The 10,906-nt window shown below is 40.8% G+C and overlaps 1 protein-coding gene across 2 annotated transcripts in view; it reads left to right on the top strand.

The window, feature by feature from the left end:
- Positions 1-10,906, top strand: part of ZFPM2 (zinc finger protein, FOG family member 2) — a 355,148-nt gene that overhangs the window by 272,023 nt on the left and 72,219 nt on the right. The window lies entirely within an intron of this gene.

Raw genomic sequence — 10,906 nt, 5'->3', positions numbered from 1 at the left:
TGCAAAGAATAAGGAGATAGACGATCTGGTGACACTGTCCCTTTAAGATGGTGCAATCCTAATGGTAACAAAGTATTGGGGAAAGTTTACTTAAGGATTTTTCTAATTGAAGCTGTAAATTTGGAGACTCTTAAGCTACACTTTACGAAGAAACGGCAATGGACGGAATCTTGTATAGAGGAAGGAGACATATATTAAGTGATCGTCAAGACTATTGCAGAGGAGAACAGGATGGGAAGTAATGAAGGAAGCGGGAATCAATGAGGAAGGAGCAAGAGGCAACGAGAAAGGCAAAGACGAGGACAAAAGCCATCCATGTGGTAATGAAGAAAACACTGTGTTTGTCAATGTGAAGAAAGAGACGAGTTTAAGGCCCTGCTCAATATTCTGTAAATTTGTGAACGCCTCATTAGTAAAGTGAATAGAGTTTAGGACGTTACTGCCTTGGTGTTAATAGCTTTGTATTACAATAAAAACTTCAGTGATCAGAGAATCCAGGCCTGGCCGAGACAAGACATTACTAAGATTGGAGCGTTCCTGTAATTATGCTGTTTAAAGGAACACTAAAGATAGAAAATGCACAAAAAATGGAAGAAAAAAATATCCCAGCACTTCTGTTATTAATCTCTTCCTCCTATTCTTCCTATTTTAATTATAATTAAAGCAGAGATATATATAAAGAAATCTTCCCCTTGTGTCCCAGAAACTCAGTGACATGCATCTTCCACCTCCTCCATATCCTGGGCCTGGCAGTGAGAAAACTGCTGCAGCAGGAGCCTCCCCCCTTTTCTAAGCCTTGCCCCTTAGGGACCTGGATCGTAGAGACCAATCAATGATACTGTATATAAAGAATGTCATTCTCAAGTTCATTGTTACATATAGTATCTCCAGGTTATCTGAGTTGCTGACAAGAAGTGACATCAGCTTAGATACAACATGATGTTATTTAATTGCATACAAGCGTAATTCTTAAGTACTCTTCTGGGGTTGGAGGGATTCTGGAGAGTACATATAAGATTCTAGGTTATGAAATCTTCCATATGATCTCCCAGCATTCCATTTATTTTATAATAACAGGTCTTGGATGAAACTAGGTTTCATCCAATGGGAATAGTGCCTTTAGGGTGTCGCTTCCAATCAGAATTGCCATAAAATGTGAATACATTAAATGGATAGTTCTGAGTGCACAGGAACTTAACAGAGGAACTTAGTTCAAATTTACTTGACGCCTTGTGATCAACAAAATAAGGACCAAAGAAGTGGAATTATGATTAACCCTATATGCTCCTCATACCTTATGAGTATAAATCGTTTCCACTTTTTGTACCTTATGATAATAGTTTTAAAGAGGTTCTGTCATCACTCCTGACATGTTGGTTTAGTAAGATTTTCCCCATGAAATAAGGTCTGAAGCATCTTTCTGCATAGCGATGTATTGTGCCTTTCGTCCAGAAACTAGAGGTAGTATGTCCCTACAGAGACTGATACTTGCAGCACTGATCGGACACCGTCAGGCTACACATGGACAAACCTCCAACCAATCGGGTATTAATAAATTACAAGTAGAAATAACTGCAGAACGGAACACAGAATCCTAAATTAAATAAGTTCCAGAATTTTTTTTTACTGATGGGAAGTGACAGCTCCTTATAAAGGGAATGTCTCATAAGCAGATGAATTTACTTTAAATAACATATTTTTAAGACATTATGGTGATATTTAGAATTTTTTGTGTTATTATCTACATATAAAAAAAATCCTAAAACGTTGCAGTTCTGACTCCTACCACTAAGCCTAAAACTGTCAGCTACTTCCTGTTTCCATGGCCTGGAGCAGCCCCTATTGACTTCTATGGAAGAGTATTCTAGATTTACTCTGTGACTTCTATAGTCATTGGGTATAGAGGGGAATAGATAAACTGAAATCTTCTACTGTGACTGGTGGATTCTGTGTCTACATATACATGATATCTGTGTGCTGTAAGTGAGGTGACTGCTGCAAAGAAATCTCCTGCAGAGAACAGGGAGTCTGAACATAATAATAATAATAATAATAATAATAATAATAATAATAATAATAATAATTAATAATAATATACTTATATAGCAGCACTTTACAAGTCAGCATATTATTTGGCTTAGTGGTTAGAGTCAAAACTGCTGATTTTTTAGGATTTTTTACTATAAATAACAGAATTTAAAAAAAAATTCTTAAAAATATGTTTAACATAAATCTAGATTTGAAACATTGGTTAGTTTCTGATGACACATTCCCTTTAAGTTTAGAAAATGCAGTTTATGTATGTGCAGTCTTATATATATATATATATATATATATACAGCTTACCTCTGGCTCGGAGGCTTTACCACTTTATGTTAGGAAATGGCCAAGTAAATGATGGCATGTCTTCGCCGGTGAGAATCGTCTTGTTATTCATCTCTGCAGATGGTAGAAGTCTTACATCTGTAACTTTGTAACCTCTGCTATGAACAATAGCGGACATTGTGCTCCCGTTCGGGGACCAGTGCATGGATTTAATTGGACAAATCTTCCTTCAAATATTATTGTCAGTGAGTTTTCACAGTTAATTATGACCGTGGCTCCGAATATTGAGTCGCGCGTTGTTCAGCCCTCCAGACACGGCTCTAGTCAGCGGGGTTCCAGTGAAAACATTCCCAGTAGTGAACCCCGCTGTGAGCAGCCATGATCAGAGGATTAAGTAAAACACACAGATCATTAGAGCACAGGTGCAGGGTTTACGTTTTTTTTTCTATTTTTTTTTCTTTTTCATTTCTTTTTCCAGCGCTTATATTCTGGGTAAAAATAACTTGTTTTTGGAAAATAATTATTATAATATAGTCACCGGTGTGGTATTAGATTAAGGCGTGAAATTAGATATTGGACAATCGGAACATCACGTTACTGGTGAAGATTCTCCTAACTTGACAATAGATAAAGCAATTGAAGCCAACATTGACCGTGTCTATATAAAGGGAGTCTGTCATCAGAACCCAGCATATCACCCCAGCCCTGCAGATAGATAGGTTAGTGTCACCAGAACCAGCATATCACTCCAGCCCTGCAGATAGATAGGTTAGTGTCACCAGAACCAGCATATCACCCCAGCCCTGCAGATAGATAGGTTAGTGTCACCAGAACCAGCATATCACCCCAGCCCTGCAGATAGATAGGTTAGTGTCACCAGAACCAGTATATCACCCCAGTCCTGCAGATAGATAGGTTAGTGTCACCAGTACCAGCATATCACCCCAGCCCTGCAGATAGATAGGTTAGTGTCACCAGAACCAGTATATCACCCCAGCTCTGCAGATAGATAGGTTAGTGTCACCAGAACCAACATATCACCCCAGCCCTGCAGATAGATAGGTTACTGTCACCAGAACCAGCATATCACCCCAGCCCTGCAGATAGATAGGTTAGTGTCACCAGAACCAGTATATCACCCCAGTCCTGCAGATAGATAGGTTAGTGTCACCAGTACCAGCATATCACCCCAGCCCTGCAGATAGATAGGTTAGTGTCACCAGAACCAGTATATCACCCCAGCTCTGCAGATAGATAGGTTAGTGTCACCAGAGCCAGCATATCACCCCAGCCCTGCAGATAGATAGGTTAGTGTCACCACAACCAGCATATGACTCCAGCCCTGCAGATAGATAGGTTAGTGTCACCAGAACCAGCATATCACCCCAGTCCTGCAGATAGATAGGTTAGTGTCACCAGAACCCGTATATCACCCCAGCCCTGCAGATAGATAGGTTAGTGTTACCTATCAGCACCCCTGCCGATCAGCTGTTTAAAGGGTCTGCAATAAAATCATTGGGGAAACTGTAATACGCTCCCACAGCCACTTTAGACCATGATGGTGCATTACAAGTTTAATCACTAAAGAGGCACAAGCACAGTGACCCCTTTAAGCAGCTGATCATCAAGGGTGCCAAGAGGGGTGTCTGAGAATACACTATCAGTTTTAGTTCTCTGGAAAAGCTCTTTAAATGGATTCTGCCAATAAAATTGCTGTAAACCAATGAAGAGATAAACCTCATGTTATGAATATGTAAATCAGTCTGCCGGTGCATCAGGGGTGGGGCTTGATTTTCCAGCTTTGCCTACAGGCAGCTGTGACACAGGCAGGAGTTGAAAAAGTAATTTGTATTTAAAAGGAGGGCATCATTGGTGTGCAATTTCTAAGGAAAACTACTGCACTTGTGCCTATTTGTAGACACCTCTGGCACATCAGGCCCCGCCCTTGGTGCACTTACTGGCTAAATTACATATATATAAAAAGATTATTATCTTTATAGGCCCCAACATGGCAATATTATTGGTTGGGGAGTAGGGTTGAGCGATTGGGATCGGGAAAGATCGGATCCCGATCGGTGATCGAGCAAATTTCACGATCGCGATCAGCTGCAAAATGATCGAAAATCAGATTTTAAAAACGATCCTGAAATCTCAAGATCGGCTCAACCCTATCGGGGAGGCATGTTGGACCTGACAGACTCCCCTTGACCACTAAAGGGTTGTCTCCATCCCCACAATGTGAATATCTTGCCGACGACATGCAACGACTTTGCTTCCAAGGACCTTGACTAATGAAGAAAGGGTACAAGCTGTGAGCGAACAATCCTGGCCGTGTCCACTCATAATGTTTTTATGCCTGACAAGCTCATCTTGTGCTCATGTCCCCGAATATTTAAAACAAATATTACTGTCTTCTCACATTCAGCAGCGCTACAAAAATTCATTGCAGTCAAAGTTTATTGGCCCTCAGCTGTGTCATGATAAATTTCTTTTATCTCCGTCATATTCCATAGTTAGTACCAGTAGGAGAGAAAATATATAATGCTTTCAACCCCGGTATCTTATCACCTACCTACAGTTACCTGATTGTTATGGCGTGCCGGGGCCGCGGCACAGATTTATATATCTGTATACATATATTGACAATTTTATGCTCATATTCTAATGGACATCGGATTTTACTAACACAGTGAAATTTATTTTCTAACATTGCACCTATGGTACTCTATTATCCATAAACCATATCAGACTTATTGTTTCTAAGTCAACTCCTGGAGACAAAAGCAATATTTTGTTGTTTTCATGACCAATATGGCGATTACGCCATTGTCGGAAGAAGTTGAGTGATGTATCTAACATACATATATATATATATATATATATATATATATATATATATATATATATATTTTTTATTATATATTTTTTTATATTCTTATTTTTTTATTTATTTAGGACACTTTTTGTTTTCACTTGATGGCCACTCGCCTGATTTGGTGGCCTTGGAGAATGGCAGCACAGTGGCTCAGTGGTTAACAATGTTGCCTGAGGTCCTGGGTTTGGTTTAGATCAAGGCCAACAGTAACATGGCATTTGTTTTCCCTTTGATAGATATATATAGGTATATAGATAGTCAGCCCCACTTGTATACAGCACTATGGTATATGTTGGCAATGTATAAGCAACATAATAAATAAAACCAATTAGCCTTGCACTGACTGTCTGGAGTTTCCAAAATAGAACCTATCTCAAATCCAAAAATATCATGTACTATAGCGAAATGTTCAGTGTACAGATGTGCCCTTCATTAGATTTCCATCCTACTGACCATGTCCAGATATAGACTGTCACGAGATAACCAGCTTTATAAAACAACATGATTTTGTACCATTCTGTCACAAGATGTCTATTCAATATTTATGGCCACCCAGTGGCTGTGTTATGAATTGCAGCCTGTCATGAATTTTGCTAGCATGTAGCAATGTTGTATTGGACTGTTTTCATGAGAAATTGAACTTCTTAACTAAATTTTAGGTAAGATATGGGTGCATTCGATCAGTTGGCATGTGGCTTTTATACAATATAGGTATTCAAGGTATCTTCTATGTTTACTTTTTTCCAAGTGGAGAGAGGATGCTATCTAATATTTTTGCCCTTGACCTTCACTAAGGTTTGTCTAGCCCTTGATATGTCAAGGCCTTTATGTAGGGCTTCAGGTGACAACCAGATGGTTGCTAATTTGCGAATGCTTCTTTACATTTAACCTTCAAGCAAGGGTTGAGCCGATCTTGAGATTTCAGGATCGATTTTAAAATCCGATTTCCGATCATTTTCCAGCCGATCCCGATCGTGAAATTTGCTCGATCGTCGATCAGGATCCGATCTTTCCCAATCCCGATCGCTCAACCCTAGTCAATGCTTCTATATGGGAAAAGTCACTTTTAGGGTTGAGCCGATCTTGAGATTTCAAAAACCGATTTCCGATCATTTTCCATCTGATCTTGATAGTGAAATTTGCTCGATCGCCGAGTGTCTTCGTCTGTGCACTGTAAGTGATCTGTGAAAAATTCAGAATGCTCTATTTTTTTTTTTCATAGATAGGGTCTATTTTCACATTGATTCATGGATGTGAATGAGTACATGAAAAATATGTATCTTTCATGATTCCGTGAAACACACTGCCTAGTATCAGTTCAGTCATGTAAATAATACATAGTGCTTGGAGTCCCCTATAGATCTGTCCTTCCCTACCATTCCTCTCAGCATATCCCAAGAACCATAAAACAAGATGACCAGATTTTTAAAAGATATCTTTTTGTGATACTCTGTCACAGATGTATATTCTATATATGTCTTGCTGTGGCCTCCCAGTGGCTGTGTTGTGAATTGCAGCCTGTCAAGGTTTTTGCTAACAATGGAATATAGTTTTGTATTGGTTTCATGAGAAATTGAGCTCCGGTAATGGCAGACACATCTGCATGTCTGAGAACATAGAATAGACAGTATATAATTTTTCCATTTTCCACAAAGAGACTCATATATATCATTTCTAATAAGTAAAAAAACATGAATCTTTCACTCCTAATAAGGATTTAGAATACAAGCCAGACCTTCACGCGGCTCCTATAACTGGGAGACATCATTATTATTTTTCTAACACTTCTCCGGCATCTGTAACTTTGCAGTGAAATGCTAATGTATCCGTCATTGGTTCCAGATTGCTCTCTCCCAGTTGGTAATTGAGAGTATTAGTGTACAGGACCTAATGTCAGCACACGGATGTAATAACAGCTTCATTTATTCACTAGTAACATTATTCCCAGTGGTGCAGAGCGCGTCTCGATTAATTATACTCGCAGCACCATGCGTCCTATGTTCTGCATATGGCCTGCGCCAGGAGCCGGTTCATCATTATCACTATGATGTCTCTTTGTTGGAAAGGTCAATTCATTCATTGTTTGTGGGTGAAGGACTGGACATAATGTTTACTGTGACTCCCATATTATGTGCATGTATATAATAGAGGCAGCAGGGCTGGGATAATAGTATACAGATCATGTGCCGCTTCTGTTCCAGATGGAAAATAAGTTTATTGCGGAGAAGGCGGCAGATCGCCATTGTGTGGAAATAAACTGGACGGAAGGTGAATAAAACTTACCAACCATAAAATAGATAGATAGATAGATAGATAGATAGATAGATAGATAGATAGATAGATAGGAGATAGATAGATAGATAGGAGGTAGATAGATAGATAGATAGATAGATAGATAGATAGATAGGAGATAGATAGATAGATAGATAGATAGGAGATAGATAGATAGGAGGTAGATAGATAGATAGATAGATAGATAGATAGATAGATAGATAGGAGATAGATAGATAGATAGATAGATAGATAGATAGATAGGAGATAGATAGATAGATAGATAGATAGATAGATAGATAGATAGGAGATAGATAGATAGATAGATAGATAGATAGATAGATAGGAGCAGGGCCGCCATCAGGAATTTTGGGGCCCCATACAGCCTAAGTGTCTACCCCCCCGCCATTTTAAAACGACCTTACTTTGCGACACACCAATTCTGTATTACATTTCCCTTTATTTAGCAGCATTACAAGGCTTAATCAGATTCTATTTGCAGGTATAATCTGCTCCGTGTGACAGCGCCTATAGAGAGCCAACACCATCTATAAGAGCCTCCTAATAAATCCTCAGGGTTTATTCACATTGCGTTTTTGGCCTTCCTTGCCAGGATACGTTGGTAACCAGTCAGAATCAGCTGTCAACTTATCCCTGCACGAAGAACTGCCCATTAAAAAAAAGGGGGGCCTGCAGTTCTCCGTGCAGGGATAAGTGGGGAGCTGATTGTGACTGGTTACCAACGTATCCCAGCAAGGGAGGCCAAAAACGCAATGTGAACACTCCTTTAAAGTGAAAGTCCCACCCCCAAACAGGCTGCTATGCTAGTAGCATAGCAGCCTACATCATTATTATTCTCCAGCTAAAAACTTATATATTATATATTATTGCCCCAGTTCCCTCTCCGCAGTGCCGCACACCCGATGTCCCAACAATCCCCCCCCCCATCCACCCTCTAACATCTTTCCATTGCCCCCTGTACCCATACCTCACAACTTTTGAAGAACCAAAAGAGGGATAAAATGTTTTGCGCGCCACGGGAAATTTAGCCCCACCCACTGTTGTGTTGACTCCGCCCACTCATTAATTTTTCATGTGCCCGCACACTGTATAATCCTCCTACAGTCACCCGTAAATTATATGTCCCCCCTCATTCTCTCCCCCAGCTTCATATACACCCTTCATCTACCCCCAGATTCATGTCCCCTCCATCTCTGCCCCCAAATTCATGTCCCCCCATCTCTGCCCCCAGATTCATGTCCCCTCCATTTCTTCCCACAGATTCATGTCCCTCCATCTCTGCCCCCAGATTCATGTCCCCTCCATCTCTGCCCCCAGATCCATGTCCCCTCCATTTCTGCCCCCAGATTCATGTCCCTCCATCTCTGCCCCCAGATTCATGTCTCCACATCTCTGCCCCCAGATTCATGTCCCCTCCATCTCTGCCCCCAGATTCATGTCCCCTCCATCTCTGCCCCCAGATTCATGTCCCTCCATCTCTGCCCCCAGTGTCATGCCGTCCTCTCCTTCATCTGCCTACACTTACCTTTTCCTCGTTCCCCCGCTGCTCTCTGCGCGCCTCTCTCTCTTACTGGCGCACAGTTGTAGACGCGATGTGACGTCATCACATCGCGTCTACACTGCCGGGTAGCCGGCGGCAGCGGCGAAGTGAGGAGCTGACACAGGTCAGCTCCCCGCTTCAGCATCTGAAGCGAGCTGACCTGTGTCAGCTCCTCGCTTCGCCGCTGCCGCCTCTCTCGCTTACGCTGACACATATGCGGCTGAAGCAAGGAGCTGACCTGTGTCAGCTCCTCGCTTTGCCGCTGCCGCCTCTCTCGCTGACACATATGCGGCTGGACGCAGATCTGAGTTGAAACAAGCAGGACATACAATGACTGCTGCCGGCGCCAGGGCCCCCCCCCCCCCCCCCCATTTTTAAATTTGACGCCAGTAGCAGTAGTACTGGCCTATCGGCGGCCCTGGATAGGAGATAGATAGATAGATAGATAGATAGATAGATAGATAGATAGATAGATAGGAGATAGATAGATAGATAGATAGATAGATAGATAGATAGATAGGAGATAGATAGATAGATAGATAGATAGATAGATAGATAGATAGATACATAGGAGATAGATAGATAGATAGATAGATAGATAGATAGATAGATAGATATGAGATATATAGATAGATAGATAGATAGATAGATAGATAGATAGATAGATAGATAGACATGTGATATAACAAGTACGGTAGTAACAGTGTTGTTACTGTACAGGAATAATACACACAGTGATGTCACAGTACAGGGATAATACACACAGTGATGTCACAGTACAGAGATAATACACACAATGATGTCACAGTACAGGGATAATACACACAGTGATGTCACAGTACAGGGATAATACACACAGTGATGTCACAGTACAGAGATAATACACACAGTGATGTCACAGTACAGGGATAATACACACAGTGATGTCACAGTACAGGGATAATACACACAGTGATGTCACAGTACAGAGATAATACACACAGTGATGTCACAGTACAGAGATAATACACACAGTGATGTCACAGTACAGGGATAATACACACAGTGATGTCACAGTACAGAGATAATACACACAGTGATGTCACAGTACAGGGATAATACACACAGTGATGTCACAGTACAGAGATAATACACACAGTGATGTCACAGTACAGAGATAATACACACAGTGATGTCACAGTACAGGATAATACACACAGTGATGTCACAGTACAGGGATAATACACACAGTGATGTCACAGTACAGAGATAATACACACAGTGATGTCACAGTACAGGGATAATACACACAGTGATGTCACAGTACAGAGATAATACACACAGTGATGTCACAGTACAGAGATAATACACACAGTGATGTCACAGTACAGGGATAATGTGTATAGTGTTGTGATTGTACATGAATATTAAAAAAAGAAGTCAGACAATATCTGTGGTGCTCCTAGAATTTAATGTCTGAATGTCCTTTTGGCTGATCTCATTTACCCTCAACTGTAAGCACCAAGTGGGGAATGTCTTTAGCCTCTGTGTGTGTATATATATAATACAATTTTAGTTCATCCCCCTATCTACTGGATAGGTAATAATTTAATAATTGTATCCCTGGTCAATAAAATTAGGGTCCCATTTTTCCCTTTGAAAGGAGCACCAGGTAGGACATTTGTGTTTCCACTCCATTTAATCTCTATAGAATTGCTTGACTTAGCCGAGTGCAGCGCCCATCTATCTCCATAGCCAAAACAAATGGGATGTCTGCCACTCCATTTACTAATCAACCACCATTCTGGTCATCGGTGGTCTTACCTCCTCGATCTAGTAGCTATCGCCTGTTCAATGGATCCTGCATGAATTACAATTACATGGTCTTTCCATGA

The sequence above is a fragment of the Leptodactylus fuscus genome, chromosome 4, assembly GCF_031893055.1.
Source record: "Leptodactylus fuscus isolate aLepFus1 chromosome 4, aLepFus1.hap2, whole genome shotgun sequence".
Classification (NCBI taxonomy): domain Eukaryota; kingdom Metazoa; phylum Chordata; class Amphibia; order Anura; family Leptodactylidae; genus Leptodactylus; species Leptodactylus fuscus.
Note: the sequence above shows the minus strand (reverse complement) of the source record. Positions and strands in the feature narration are given on the sequence as shown.